Source organism: Rissa tridactyla, chromosome 3, assembly GCF_028500815.1.
Source record: "Rissa tridactyla isolate bRisTri1 chromosome 3, bRisTri1.patW.cur.20221130, whole genome shotgun sequence".
Lineage (NCBI taxonomy): Eukaryota > Metazoa > Chordata > Aves > Charadriiformes > Laridae > Rissa > Rissa tridactyla.
In genome coordinates, this window is record NC_071468.1 from 43,036,024 (window position 1) to 43,052,377 (window position 16,354).

The window sequence follows — 16,354 nt, forward strand, 5'->3', positions numbered from 1 at the left end:
AGAAGGCCTTTCTTGCAATCTCTGGACAATGAAGTTATTTGTGATGCATTATTAACTGAGTAGAGCTTCACAAAGAGTAACTCAGACAAGTGAGGCTACCTCAGTAGTTAATCGCTCTTAATTACCCTTAATTGCTCTTCATCGCTCACGGAAGAAGCCACAGAGGGCGACAAGGCTGCGGTAGCTTTTGTGACTCTGTCAGAAGTGAATGGGTTGAGCTGTGCTGGGGGTAGGACAGGGACCCCCGGGGAAGACATGAGGGATACAGTGGGCAGCAGAAAAATTATCCAGGCAAACTGAGAAATTGGGACAGGCCTCTTATTTTAATTTTACTTGCTTTTAAAGATATTTGCCTGTTTTATATTGCCAGCCCTAAGGACAGTGATTTAGAGCAATAAGGTGTTGGCATTTTCTGAATACATTGGTTAGTAAAAATGCCAGTTTGTGCAAATACACACATATTTCTGAGATTTCAATGCAATAAACACTTATAACACAGACAGCCTTATGTGGTATGCAAACGAGGCCTCTTTAATATGCATTGGATACTCTGGGCAACATTTGCCAAAAGAGAAAGCAATAACAGCTATGTATTACTTATGATCACTACTGGTGGATGGGATTGTCTCCTTTTATGTGAGTTTGTCATACAGTCATTATTCTGGCAAAATTCCTCTTTGGAAACAATGAGTCTCTTACATAAAGAGGGGAAAGTGCACTTCCTATAGAGGTAATTGCCTTATATAACTTGTTACTAATTAAATATTTACTTTGCTCTCTGAAAGCCCACTTCATTGTAACTTTGAAAAATAAAAGCCACAACCAGTTATTCTGGTTGAAGAATTCTGTTTCCTGGTAAATAAAATTAAAACATGCCAATAAAGTCGACACTGCAATTTGCTAGTGAATGAGAACTATGTAGTCAACTATAACAGAAGAGATAAATATTGCTTTTATGCTCTGGAAAAAGATATTTTTTATCAGAGGCTAATAGTGGAGGAAGAAACACTAAATTAGTTGATGAAATATGCGGATAATCATAATATACAACCAGAAATCTGTACCAGGCTCTTTTAGCCTGCTGATACTTATTTATCTGTTTATTATGTGGAAGTTTGTGCTGCTACAGAGTTAAAGTGTCCCTGAAAATCTGCCAGGGTTACAAGTGAGAGAAATGAAGCTCAAAGTAAAAGTAAGAAATCACCACCTTCTTTTCATGTTTTTAGGAGGGTTACTCTACAACTGCATTAAAAATTCGTATGTCCAGGACTCATGTGTTGACACTGTGACCAACAGGTTCAAGACCAACTTTCTCTCTCCTATGAAATGCCCTTTTCCTCCAGAGTAGGGCAGCCACCTCCAGCCTCTGTCCCTGTCCCAGGCTGCCAGCCAGACTGCTCCAGCGACAGATGGGGACTGCTTGTTCGCCTGAGTCCACACCAAGCCAGGGACGTCTCCACAGTTTGACAACACAGACTATTGATTCTCACTGCCTAAGCAATGTTCTCTGGCGATGCTAGTGTAGGTATATCCAGAATTACTGGACAAATTACTCCTAAACCACCCATTTTCAAAGCACCTAAGACTGAAAAATAGAGGCAAATCATTAAATCTGTCACCATTTTAATGTATCTTAAATTTTATAAACACTGAGATTTTTCAAAGTTGCTTCTTCTTGCAGCTTCCTCACAAATTTGAAATATTCTTTGCTGCTTAGTAACCAGAACCCCCTACATCAACCAAATTTACCAACAAAAAATTAGTGTTCTTCTTTTGTTTTTCTTTTCCCATGCCTAATGGCCCTTCAAGAGTCTAGGAGAGAAGAGTCAATGCAGGCAAATGTATGTAAAGATGTAAGGAGACAGCATTCATGAAAATGAAAGGCAATAGCCTTGATCAGGTATCCAAAAACTGGCCTAACTTGGAGTTTTGGTAGGATACACTGGTACGAAGAGCTAAGGAGCTGCTGTTTTCCTGCAGTAGCAACTTACATGCAGGGGCAAGAGCTTTGTCCTGGCCCAAGTGCAAAAGCCTCAGCCCCAGTCCCTGAGTGAAGGTTGTGAGGATTTGGTCTGCTGCTGGCAATTTTAACCAGAAACATACCAGCAGTCTCTGCAGAGCTGTGAGGCCTTATTGATGTTCCCATCCTTTTTTTGCTGGATATCTTTAGATATCTTCAAAACTTGGAAACTTCTAGGCCAAATGCAGTTAAGACCTGTTCAAATGGATATTTTCCTGGTATATTCCCTCCTTTCCTTCTGGCTCACAAGGCAAGAAATAAATAACACGTATTTATTAATTTGGGACTGAGACTGTTCCCCATCTTATTGCTAAAATGTTTTTTTCTTTTCTTGCATGTTCTGTGACAAATGTAAATTGTTAATGGGGTATGGAAATTCTCATCTGTGCTGGATCTCATTAAGAAGCTTTGTCAGTCAAGTGATAGTTATAACTATGCTTTACCTTGTAAATTATAACAAAATCACACAAAATTCTTGGTAAAAGAAAGTTTTAGTATTTGCCATTAGCAAGCCACAGCTTATAAAGGAGTAATAATGTCTGTAAAAGAAGAAACCTGCCTAACAACTTCAGTTTGGTTTACAGTACTTTTTTGTTGTAGTTCATAGAAGACAAACACAATTTTGGAGAGTATTCTGTCTCAGGAGACAGGAACAAAGTGAAGCAGAGGTTTTTGCAAAGGCCTGGAGGAAGTGCTAAGAAGACAAAAGGGTGAAGGAAAACTTCGGGTAGCAATTTAAATGAGACGAAACATTGCATTAGTTTATATCCTCTTCACAGCTTTTTAAAAATAAGTGTATTGTATCAGTTTATGTTTAGACTGTCTTGACATACAACATCTAGGACACTTATGCTAATAGATTAATTCAGGACAAGATGACTTTTCTAACCTTCCTGCTGACTTACAGGGCTGAGCATGCCATGATCTAATTGAAAAGCAATACTTGATTTAGTATAAGAGCGTAATCAACAGCTCTTGTGAAAATACTTTGTTTTTTATCGGCAGGCTTTGTTTGAGGATTTACGACAGGGTAAACTGCTAGAAGTATCTGAAAAACATCTCTGCTGATCAACATGTAGTTTCCCTGAGATTCGGCAAGCCTGGTTTGCTGGGGGGGAGAAACTCACCGTAAAACTGGCAGCATGTTTTTGTGGAAGCAGATCCTAACTGCTGAAGTGAGCACAGTTTGTGCCATATTTCATTAGCTGAAGTTGATTCTTCATGTATTTTATGTCAAACCCACTGCTTCTGGCAAAAACTACATACTCTGGCACAGCATGTTTGGGTTTCTTTATTCCCAGATACCTGGATTTTATATAGAGGGGAAACAGTCTCCAATATTCATAAAATTTGTCTTAAGAGCAAGAAGCTGTTTACTCTGCAGAATTGTGATACAGAGTTTAACTTTCTACATCTTATTTGTATTCGAAATGAGAAATTTTATAGCAGCCACAAAGCATGACAGCTTAACTCCACTCATTATTTTCTTAAGATTTAAATTCATTTATTATCTTCTATAGTTACAGGAAAACTGATGCTCAGTGAATTTCCTTCTAGAATGAAAAAAAACCCCAAACCAGACACCACGTACCATTTTTTTAAAAGTGATATATGATAATGGCATTTGCCTTATAGTGCTGGCAAATGGCCTTAGCTCACAAGCTGCTTGTTGAATGCCACGGTTGTATTAGTCTGCTAGTTTCTGGACAAATCCATACAAGATTCACCCAGCGTCCAGGTGAATCGTTATAATCTGTCTTTGTATTTGTTGGGTGTCATAAATGATGCGAAAGAAATGAGCCTTCTAGTTTGCCTCCTGTTCAGTTAGGGAACGATGACTTGCAGGAGGGATGTGTGCAAGTTCCCTGTCCCCTGTCTTCCACTAATGCGAGGACTTTAAGAAATGACAAAATAGTAAACTAAAAAAAATATCTATAATGACAGCACATTACTTTCAAGCTGGCTGAATTTTTCAGGGAATAAAGGTAGCCTAGCCTGTGTTGCTGTAGTTATTAATGAGTTTCCAGAAACCCAGAGGCTGGAAAGCACATCAGCTGAGTTTCTCTGCTGAACTGCAGCAGTTAGAGTAAGGGGTACTGGCAGATGTGGGATTTTGAGAGTCGGCCTCTCTAGCTCAGAAATGCTGGGTACAGACACAGCTCCCACGAAGCTCCGAATTCCCTGTTGGGCATGCAGCCTTTTGCTGTTCTTGCTTTTTCACATTCTTCTTGGGCTGAAATTCTAGCAACCTGTCAAGAAGAGACCTGCTACATCTGAGCTGGCCTTCCGCTGAAGCTAGTTGTGTCGGTGCTATCCAGTAGACACAGGTCTAACAAGAGAGGCCATCACTTCAGCAGCAAAGCTACCTGGTTTGATAACCAGTTTGCAATGCCCTAATGTATCCAAATGGCAATTTTTTCCAAATAGCTTTCACATAGATTTGGAAAGCTATAAGAGAGAGAGAATAGTTACTCTTTCTTTGATCATTTTTAGCACCTGAAGCCTGAAGAGAGGCTGTTTAGGCAGTTACTTAATAAGGCAGAGACAAGCTTTACTTTCAAGAATCGATATATCAGCTTCCTGTGAGCTGTAAGGGCTTGTCTTTTAAGGGAAAAAGCAGACCCAGCCTCCTAAGCTTCACCATACAAGTAGATGGTGGGGTAGTCTGTGAACAGTGTCTTCATGAGAGAACACGTGCACCCTCTCTAGCACTCTGCAAAAGAATATATTTGACTATGATAACAACCTGAGGGGAAGGAGGTGGACGTTGGGGCCGGTGGGTGCTCTCTCCCTAGATGTTCAGGAAAAAAGTTCTATACCCTGAGAACATGCTCAGATAGATAAAGTCTGTTTTGAAAACAAAATCTTGAATTGAAAAGAAAACAAAAATCAAACCTCAGAATTCAATGTCTGGGTGTCCTGGGAGCAAACCAAGTGGGACACCGTTACAGAGCTGGTGTGCCAGGGTAAAAGCAGCATCGATATAACACAGTGCTGACCCAACAGTTCTTGTGGGGAAAAAAACACAAACAAAACCCCAGCAACGCCCCCTCCCCAGCCTGCGCTTCCCCAGGGAAGACTGGAGTCGGTTTGTTCCCTCAAAAATACTCCTTCCTTTTAGGAGTATTTGATGAATGAAGTTAAGCCTGCGTGCTCCTGCAGCTCTTGTCAGGATCATACTGCGCTCTGTGCAAACACAGTAAGAGACAGTCTCTGCCCTCAGGGGTTTGCCTGCTCTTTGAAGGTGAAGTGTGGTGATTTGGGTTAGCAAACAAATAAAAGGAACTGAAGAAATAGTGAGGGATGATGGTAGCCCTGGAGAGCTGTTCACGTGTCAGCAAGATCTACAGTAAAACTGGTTAATAGCTACTGGAGGCTTCACCTCTTTCGCAGATTTGTAAAGTCAGAAGGGACCGTGATGGACACCTGGTTTGTCTTCCTTCTTCACAAATGCCATTTGTCTCTGCTCCTGCAGTGAAAGGAGTTACTGTTTCTTGCTTTAGCAGTCACTGTTGCAGCTATCAGTCCCAACACTCGGATTAATTACTTTATTCAACCCTTCCTCAGAGGCTTTATGGGCAAAACTTTTTAGACCATTTGAATTTAAGCACTTGATTCCAATATAAAGAAGGTTTAAAAACTCCTCACAGGTGATGCCTAACATTGAAGGTACTTATTTCCCTAAGCTCTTGTAGTACTGCTTGTGCCCAGTGGTCACCAGAAGTTCAGTGGTGTCAAGCACATGTATTGGCCTGAAGCTCTGCACAATCCAAAATTACATTTCCCCTCTGAACAGAGTGAAAGTGACATCTACAAAAATATTTTTCATGGAGAGCCCATTGGAAAGTGAAACCTCTGACTTAGTTTTCAGTAACATGGGTTTCCATTGTTAGAGTATGCAAGACATGGACTAAGAGGCTGAAACCTCTTTCAAGGAAATCCAGTATAAATGCTTCATGTCCCTAGCTGGGCTTGTGCTGAGATGGAGAATGGGGAACTTTCATTCCTTTTTGTTAAAAAGTTTCAATTTGCATGCAGTATTTAAGGAGTCATTGAACCAGAAGACAAAAACTAGCGAGAGAGCAAGACTGCATTCTAATGGCCGTGCCCTGCAGGGTGCATAGGAGATTCTTGCTCCAATATTTTTTTTAACCTTAAACGACCAGAGGATAGCGATACATAGGAACCATGCAAAGAGGGATGGAAACCCTGTTCTTCCCCATCTCACAGAGCTGCTAAGGATCTCTGTAATCTCTCACACCTCCCCATGCCATAAATCTGAAAAGTATGCCATTCATAGATGAAAATATCACCTCTGAGATTGGAGAAATGCTCTCATTCCTTAAACAGCTAACAGCCTGGCACTAAGAGTCACTCCCGAGAAGTGTCTAGGCCTAAATATAATTTTCTAGCCATGTCTTCCACAGCTTGCTGGAGCTCTCCAACTATTTACTATCTGTAAAGAGGAGTCATTGATATATACTCTTCTACTTTTAAAAGAAAGATGCACCTCCTTGCTTGGAGCAGGCCTTTGGCTTCTATTTGTAGTATCAGGAAAGGGGTCTTTTTCTGTCTTACTGAGATGCTTCCTAAATATATATTTAGAAAAAAAAGTGAGGCGCTTGGGCACTGTGACAATAAGCTTACATGAATATTTCACATAAAATTAAAGTATTGAGCACAGATAGAGAACAGCATCTCTTGGAAGGACATCTATCAACATGAGAGTTAAGTGGGGGTGAATTTATTATTTTCCTGGCTAGTCTTATGATTAGATCACATTTACTACATAGGTATTGTATAACAATTATGGGATAAAGCTTCCTTTAAGACAGTACAGTGTGGATAAATGTGCTCTTGTGTAGCTCTGCTGTCTTTGCAAAGATATCTGAAGACCAGGAGAGAATTTCTCCCCCTTTGTGTTATTTTCCCCGTCTGAGAGCACAGGAGGTGAGTGAGCGGGTGCAGAGCTGGTACAACACAAACAGAAACCAGGAAGATATTATCTGAGAGAGCGCTGAGGACCTGGAACTCATTTGCCTCCTTGGCCTGGACCAGCCCAAATCTGTTGATAACCGCACAAGTTTTCCTCAGGCGTTTTAAAAAAAACTGGGGAAGAGTTTGGGCAATAGTAACTGTAGGAAAGGAAAGATGATCTTAGCATTAATTTTATGGCTGTTGGCTTTGCATTTATGCCTGTTATTCATAGAATGTAAGGCCAGAGAAGGCCATCAAGTTAATCTTTTGTGCCTTTTGCCCTACGTGCACTACTGGAATTTTCCCAGTAATTCTTGCTTCAAACCTGCAACTACATAGAAGAAAAGACGCAGGCTGACTGCCATGGTCAGTCCACTGCTTTGCTGTTTCTAAAGCAGAGTCCTGGTGCTTGACGTCTTAGCCCAGGTGAATGGAATGCCAAATCTCTTGCTGGTTTTGCTCTATATTACTATATTTTATGTCATAATAATTTTCTGATGCAGCCATCAGTGACATCTCAGGTGAGAGTGAATTCGACTCCTTTTCTTTCAAAGGCACCTATTTTCAGACTGATGGAGCACGGGAAAGCATGGGCTGGTTTTCCCTCACCTGCCCTGCAGATGAGCAGGCAGCCTTTCCAGAAATGCAAGCTTACACCGTGCAGGCAGGTTTCTCACAGTAGGAAGGAAACCAGCATCTGAAAGGCAGCAGCTGTAGGCTATCCTCATAGGTACAGTAGTGTTTGCTCCAGCAATGTCATCCCTCACTGTGCAGAAGCCTGCTTTAGCCTCTCCTTCCAAATGGTTTTAAGCTGTTGCCACATGTCAAGCATATAACAGCTAACGAGTTGTTATAAGCACCACATGCTAAATCCATTCAGCTCTGACAGCTAGGGCAATAACCGCTGTACTTTGGAAGGGAGACTGATGCTGCCTCCTGGTCCTTGCAGCCCTCATTATCCAAAATATACTTATGGTAGAAGTATTCTATATGCAATTACCAGAAAAGCATGTCCACAAACTCTTTTTTTTAAAGTTCTATTTTTTTTTTTTTTAATAATACAGCATTGCAAAGATAAGGTGATGTTCAGGCTCTTCAGACAGAAATTTGCCATAGAAATTTGTATAGCCTCTTAAAGTTTCAGAAATAAATTTCTCCATTATTGCTATGGCTAGGATGGTGTTCTGCAGAAATTAATGCTCATGTTTTCCAATAAGTGTTAATCCCCAAAGAGTATAAGGATGACAAGGATACCTCTTTCAAAACAAAAGGAAAACCTACATAATCCTCATATATCACTGAGTTCTTAGTAGAAGATACACTTGAAGAATTTATGAAGCTTGATTTGCTAGTAAAAACTCTTTGGAAGGCAGACATTTAACAGGCAGAAGATGTCTCACCAGTTTTTTGTAGGTAGGAAGGAAAATGTTCACATATACATTTTTTTATTTTGTGTTGTAAAACATAAAACGGTATAGTATTTCATATAGTATGACTATTTATTTCTAAAAGATAAAGATTATGACTTTGGTTATCAGTGGTATTTTAAACTCCAAATGTGTCCATTTACAATGCAGGACCTTATTCAATTGAAAGGTCATATCAGTCTCTGTTATTTTGGTAAAGCAACTTCTTTTCCTTCAACAAAGACAGCTTTTACTTAGAGTGAGATGCTCTGATTTTTCTGCAGGGGGAATGAGGGTATTTGTGTATGTTTGTTGAAGCTTATGCAAATCAGCATCACTTTCATTTAACTATGTTTTTTAGCTGTATTCTAGGTATATGGCAAGGTCACCGAAAGGGGAACATTCAGACATAAAAGTACCTGAAATGAGATATGAAATCTTCTGTCTTGTTTTCAGTTTTCATACTCGGCGCTACAGACCTCACAAGTCACAGATTTATTTTTTTTTTCCACTTTTCCTTAATACACAATGCCTGCTAATCAGTACAAATAGCAATGCAGGCCAGATCTAGCTACACAGTTTCATTTTAACTTTGAATTCTATATTCACTCAAATATGCCACATTTGATTTTTACAAGTTTAAAAGTCATGTAATTTTTTTTGTAGCTGAATGAAGTTTGGCTGTTTCAGGATTTAAGGTTTTAAGAAAAAAAAAAACAGACAGACTCAGATATGAGTGGAGGTCTGAACTCCAAGCTAAAGATACAAGATAATTTCTAATATGTATATTGGGACCTAGGTAGTCAGTATTTTAGGGATTGAGAGAGGTGACTTGAGCTGCCAGAGACATGAAATATATTGTAATTTTTTAGCCTTTACTTATTTGGATCTGACTGAAAAATAAGTCCAATTACATAAAATATATTATTGAAGAACAAATGGAGCCTTTAAGCTTCCTCTGAAGTTAATCCAAGATTTTGTCTTTGAACACACACTTCTCAACGTGCCGGTACTTCTACAATTAACATATTCTTGCAAATAAGCAAGGCTACACATGGGCTTTCATCCTCAATAAAGAGAAGTCAATACCTATTATTTCTCTAGATCACTTGAATGTACTTGAAAAAGTTGCTACTTCAGTCATATCTTTGGATCTCATGTGAACAGCGGGTTCTTCTGTTAATCACTACAATTATATTTAAAATTTAAATCTCAGCCCAAATTAGACCAAAATATAAAGGAATAACTAGTACAAATGACCAGTTTTCTGCAGAGCTAACTTTTTTTGTGATCAGGACAGTTCCTGCAGAAAATAAATTTGAATAGCAGTGTGTTTGCATAACGATACAATGATATAGGAAATTTAGTTCTAGACACCTGCGCTCGATGTTAAGGGAGGTCAGTTTTTCTAGATAGTTAATGGAGAGATGGGCTACTCTAGAACAGCCTAGCATAGGGACTTTGACTCGTCTTGCCCTTCAGCGTATGGAAGGAAAGATGTTTAAATGAATGAGATGCACCTAGTTGGAAGGTCTGACTCTTGTGACTGTAGGTGTGGGCAAAACAGGCATTTTCTTATCCAGGCTGAGTGCTGGAGGACAGCAGGTGTCCCCAGAAGAGAGGACTTTTGGAGTAGGCTATCTTGTCCACTTTACCCTGCAACACAAAGCTGCAGAGTACGAAACCCTCCTACCCAAGCAAAGGACCAAAGAGTCGGGGAAGCAGCTACTGCAATGGGAGAGGAGGAGATGGAGATGAAAGGAAAAGAAGGAAAAAGGAGGACAGACACGTTGCCAGCAAGAGCTACATTATTTTATCATTTTTATTGAGGTACAATAATTCAGTTTTATTTCCACCTCTGAGAAGCCTTCCACCAGCCCTTCTCCCACACATCCTGCTGACTCACTCAAGCCGTGAAGTTGTTTTCCAGGCTAAATGTTAAGCTGCCCACTAAAATCTATCCTCATGTTATGCTCACTTTCTTAATTAATGTTATTTAAAATTACTTTAATGCATTCTTTAATTAAAGCCACTTCCAACAGAATCTTTCGGCATATTTTCGTAGAATAAATCTCAAGCCATCACTTCTCTCTTTTTATTCCCAGCAGTGGGAATTGCCTCTCCTTTTGTATTTTGAAGTGATTCCCAAGTAACATATTAGCAACCTGTAAGAAACTCCATTAAAATGGAAATGAACAAACAGTCCTTTTATGCGTTGAAGGGCATACATCTCCATTTAGAAATCAGAGGATAAAATTCTGGGAGTCTTGTTCTGATTTTATTCTCAAGAACCCTGGTAAGAGTGCAGATAAATCGATGGAGCTGCTCTGGATTCACCATTATGTAGCAAATCTGGATTCATGAAGATCAGGCTGGTAATGATTACATATTACTCTTTCCAAGCATGGTCACTCCAAGACTGGGGGTAGCGTAGCCTGCAGATAGTTCCCTTAATCCAAGTGAGGTGATATGTTGACTTTCTTACGTTTCAGTTTATGCATGTCTCTGGCATCTTAAGGAAAGGGAAAGCCTGGATCCAAATTTCTCTCTTTCTGATTCATTCTGCAGAACCAACAGCAGCTTTGTATTCCCCCATCAGAAAGGTGCCGGGGCACTTTACCACAGAGGTGACCTTTTAATATTATGTTTCTCCGCTCTCTCAGCAAAGCTGATATTCCAGTTCTAGCACAGGTTACACACTCGCAGCGTTACACAGCACCTGGGTTTGAGGACTGGGAGGGGGCAAGGGTAGAAGAAGAGACATATAAAATATGGCAAAATAAACAAGATATAAGTTTTTCCTCAAATAATAAGTTAAAAAAAAATAAACCTGTTGGGATGATTTCTGAAAAAAAGTAGGTGCCAAAGGACCTGAGCTGTGTATTGCACTTAGGCAAGGGTGGGAAGAGCACAGAAGGAAGGCAGAGGAAGGGCAAGAAGGAGCAGGACAGTATTGTGCTCTCACTGTGGGTTCTCCTTTGCCTTTCAAGGGCTACAGATATAGTGAAGTATCTTCGTGCCTGAGCACATACCCTACTACCTTTGTGAGGGTAGAAGTATATTGTACCCAGTCCCTGTTTCATGATGGCAACTCTGAGTCTGGCACCTTGATTACTCAGTCATCTCCTCATGCCAGCCATTCCCGGGACTCACTACCAGGATCTTCGAGGTGACTTTAGTATGATATCATCACAACTCTTGTGATACCTGACATTTTCCTTTTAGCCAGAAATCCTGGGTCCATGCCAATCTTAACTTTCAGCTAAGAGGAAAAGTTCCCTGTGGTTGCAGAGAAAAGCTTAAATATGTAACCTGAGTGAACCTTGCAGGTTTTAAAGCAAGATGATGCAGACAGTTCTATTACATGAAGAGAAAAAACAGAAAAAAATATTTTTAAGCCAATCATTTCTGGGTGTTCGATTAATTACTTAGATTTGTTTTACTTGTCAGTTAATTTCCTTTTTTGGGGGGAATCAAAGAGAATTTTATTTGAAGAGTGTAACTTTGTAACAGTACAACATACTACATATCGCATGTATTTTTTCTAAGACTATCCAATACATTTAAAAATAAAAACTTCTCTTATGATGATTTTCTGAAGGGAGGACTGCAACTGTGCTGTTGCATAAGTAGCTCTGTTGTCAGAATTGCCCAGCGAAGCAGAGAACAAAGTCCCGTTGTGCAGCGGTCTCCAATGACCTCATGAGCAACATGCAGTAATTACCTTGTTAAAAAAAAAATAAAACAAAACAAAACAAAACAAAACAAAAAACCAACCTCACACAGACTCTGATCACAAAAAGCTATGAAGCATGTTTGCATGAACTTCATGGTTTATGTGAAGCCGTAGAGATTGCTGTTGCTAGAGAGTATGCCAATAAAACTAATAGAAAATTCACCTCAGCGGGAGAAAACCAGCTTCAGTTTACTGTAGGAGCAGAAAAAAACTTTCTTGAATTCTGGATTGCTGTTAGTGAGCTGGTTTGAGCTTTTGTACATAAAAAGAGTGCTCCCTTGAGAAGCCACATGGGACCATTCACAGACACACACGGACACAGAACTGACTGTTTTTCCTGTCCTCCACAATTGGGAGCAGTTAAATAACTGGCCTTTTGTTTTCTGCCTTCTGGAAAACATCTGTAACCTTGTCTCCTGGCACACATTTCTAACCTGAACTGTGTATTCGTTAGTTATTGCAGCAATTGTCAACTTCCTCAAACGCTTACATGGCTGTGTGGAATTCACCTGTTCCTGTATGAGAGCCAGCTGTCACGGACAATATCCAAAGGAATGTTTACGTGCCAGCTGCACAACATTCATTTTCCTTGTGTCATCTCCCTAAAAAATTCAGGAGATGTGATACCTGGAATGGCCTAAGCAGGCAATAAGGGATCATTCCTTTGCCATGTTTGCTTTAAATACTGTGCTGACATTTCCCTAAATAAATGAGTAAAACTACATATATCAAAGTAAGTTTGTATTTCAATCAATACTAGCGTGAAAAATTACAGCAAAATAATTTATTTTTTAGTGTCAAAGATTATTTTGAATATGGACTGTAAAAAGAACAAGGCTCTGTGTCTTTAAGGTAAGTTCCTGATTAAGGAATCATTCATTCTTTCTGTAGAAAAAACGACACCGATTACGAAATGAATGCCATCCTATACAACCCAGTCAAGGGCGCTGACTTGCGCCTTAGTAAAGGTTTTTTTGGTGTTTGTAAAAAGTGCGTTTTATTATCCAACAGTCAGAGCTAGAAATCTGTTCGTCACCAAAAATATCAGTCCCAAACCGTAACGTTTTCTGTGGCAGAGAGCTGGCTGGATGCTGAACCTTTTTAAATGTTGGATATACGAGCCTTAAGGTTAGAGCCTGTAGGTAGGCAGAAGGCAGCGCTGGGCAGGGGCAGCTCTGCAGGGAGGCACTGGGAGTTACTATTTCCTCGGCTTTTCTTGCGGTTCGGCGGTACAGGTGCTTGTGAGCAGCTGGTGAGATTAGGCTGTGTGTCAGAGAGAGAGTTAAACTCGGGCGCGGTTTCAAACTCTTGCCACTGTGACCTTTGGGCAGGAGGGACGGATACCCCGCGGTGCTGCCAGGCGCCCGCTCGCACGCGCGCAGCGGATGGAAGTCGGTGTCTGATTCTGAGACAACATTGAATATAACATTTCACACAGGAATGTGCCGCTCTTTTTATCTTCTTCCTTGCTGGGTGTGCTATCTTCAGACTAGCCTCGGTCTTTAGTGAAATGCCGCAGCCTACCAGTGCTCGGTGTGTGTTTAAAAGAGGCAACGGTCCTTCATTACTTGAATAGGTGATTGTGCTTCTCTGTAATCAAAGCTAACAGAAGCAGTGCTCTGTTAGGAGAAAGAAAAATGGCTTTGTAAGACAGAGGAGCAATTACGGCAGATTTTTCAGAGTTCGGGATTTCCTAAATACATGCATCCTCAGTAACAGTCCGCTCCCCTCTTTGTTTGTCTGCGTTGGCTACTTTAAAGACCCTCCCAAATGAGAGGATCTGTGGGAGGACAGATGTGCAGCACCTTGTAGATGCAGACTGCAAGCTGGGAATCTTATTTCATCATTATGCAGCATGCAGGTCAGAGGAGCCACTTCTTGCATTTTAGACAATTCACCATTTCACTTTTTGGTCAATTTTTCTGACAAAGTATTATCAGAGCTTGTTGATAACTTACTAATAATTACTATATGTGTGTGTTTGTATCGCAAAGATGCATATTTGCTGTACATATGTACAGAAGTTCCCATTTTGTCACCATCTCAGGGTATTCTAGTATTTTGGTTCTGATTTTATTTTCCAGCCTTAATATGCTCATTTCAGAGGAGAATTTCAAGCCTTTGTGAGAAGGACTCCTAGGAGTCAGGTCATCTATACACCAAAAATTTTGATGTCAGACTGAATAAAGCTGCCCCCAAACCTTGGCATTTCAGCCAAGGTGCAGATACTCTGGCTTACCGTTTAGCTCTTTATAAGGACATTCAATCTCAAAAGTAATTAGACATAAGCTTTGCAAAACCTCTTTTAACTTTACATTTTGCTTAAGTGATAAAGCATAAAAGGACAGCTCGATTTTAAATACAGCAACCAACCTGAACGCAACACTCCTTGGTAAATCTTTGCTTACTGACATTTAGCACATTGGCCTCCCTCATTCAGTACCCCCAGCAGCTCTCTGCAGTTTGCAACCATCAGGAAAACGTTCCGAAAGTAGACTCATTCCTGTCCTTTCGATGCCCCAATTTCTCTGTCAGGGTCTGCTCCTGACCACAGACTCTTTTTTCCTGTTATAAACAAGTTCTCTTAGCTAGAAGCCATCTGTTATATACGTTTTTGTAGAGGGTGAAACTGTTTTGCCTTGGCAGTGCTTTTCTGTGGGCTTCAGTGCAGTGTGAAACACTCTGAGGAACCACCAATACCCAGGCATTTGGAAGGCATTTGGAAACAAGCCTGAAGTCTAACAGAAATTGCTTCCAATGTCAGAGAAATCAGAAGTCAGTCCTAGGCCTATAATCCAGGCCTTCACAGTTTTTTATATCCCAGTCTGTTGCACTTGCATGTTCGTAGCTGGATAACAGCCGCGAGAACAGAGAGACCATCTACCGTGAGGTGATCTACTAGTTTATATTCTGTCTTGTCGTGTGACTTACTATTTTCAAAAGATAATTTCTTTCTAAGATAAAGAATAGGTCAGAAAAGAATCAGGAAAAAGCATAAAAGCCACCATCTTTTTGCAAAAAGCTTTGTATTTAATTTGCTATCTGTATTAGAAACATTTACTTTGGAAAGTACATTCAGGAAAGACTAAGAATGGTGATGCCTGAGCAGATTCCTGATGTCTGTTGACTTGCCTTCAACTGACTGAAGCTCAGTGTTATAAAATTATTTTCATATATAGAGAGTTGTACATAGATGACCTAATATATGGTATAGATATGGTCTAATAAGATTATTCCTGCTTTTAAAATGGATTAAAAAGGGTTTATCTTAAGCTCTGTCTCTCCTTTTATTTTCCTCTGCTTGATTTTCCTTGTATCTGTGGTACAGGACTGAGAAGTGCAACAGATCCTGGCTGCGTCAGTTCCTCAGGAACTCATGGTCGTAACTAGTAAAAGCCTTAAGTCACGTCTACACTAGCAAGAAGAATAGTCTAACAGGAGAGGTTCTGTAGAGCAAAACAAATGGTGTAAGAACCTTTGTCTGTACTATAGTCAATTTCCTCCAGACAAATTTAGTTTGACCCCATGAGCTGACTGCTAATTAGCAGCTAAAATTTATTAAATGTGATCCCAGAATGCATCTTCCAGTTCTGTTTTACCTAAAGGGAAAAGAGTTCATGCCTCCTGAGACCTCTCTGCTACACAAACCAAGGTGCAGTGAGTGAGAACAATTGCAAAATTCACTTGGAAAGCACCTTCCTAAGCCAAACTAAAGGAATCGTGTGGATGCACGCGTAAACACTTAAGCTGAAGTTCAAGTCTTTCACCTCCAGAAGGACATACGCAGTTCTGCTCTGGGTGTCTGGGGGTCTCAAGAGATCATCTGATCTACTTTCTTCCCCTAATGTAGCATTAACTGTATTTTTTTCTGGTGTTTTCCAGCTTGCTTGCAAAGGCCTCCACAAATGAAGACTCTATCACCTCCTACATAATCTATTCTAGTTTGTTCCCTCTTGGTTCTTACTTCACTTTACAAACCCTTCTAATAAAGATTAATTTGAATCTTCCTTCATGCTGTTAAATCCATTGCTTCTCATCCCATCCACCACAGACACATCCTCTTTGCAACAATCTTCAATATCCTTGAAGACTATACATTGCTTGGAGGGAATTTTATTTGTATATATGTATATATATGTATGTATACACGTATATGTACATATAATCGTATATATAAACCTCAAATAAGGAACATAACCTCTGTGTCCCATCCAT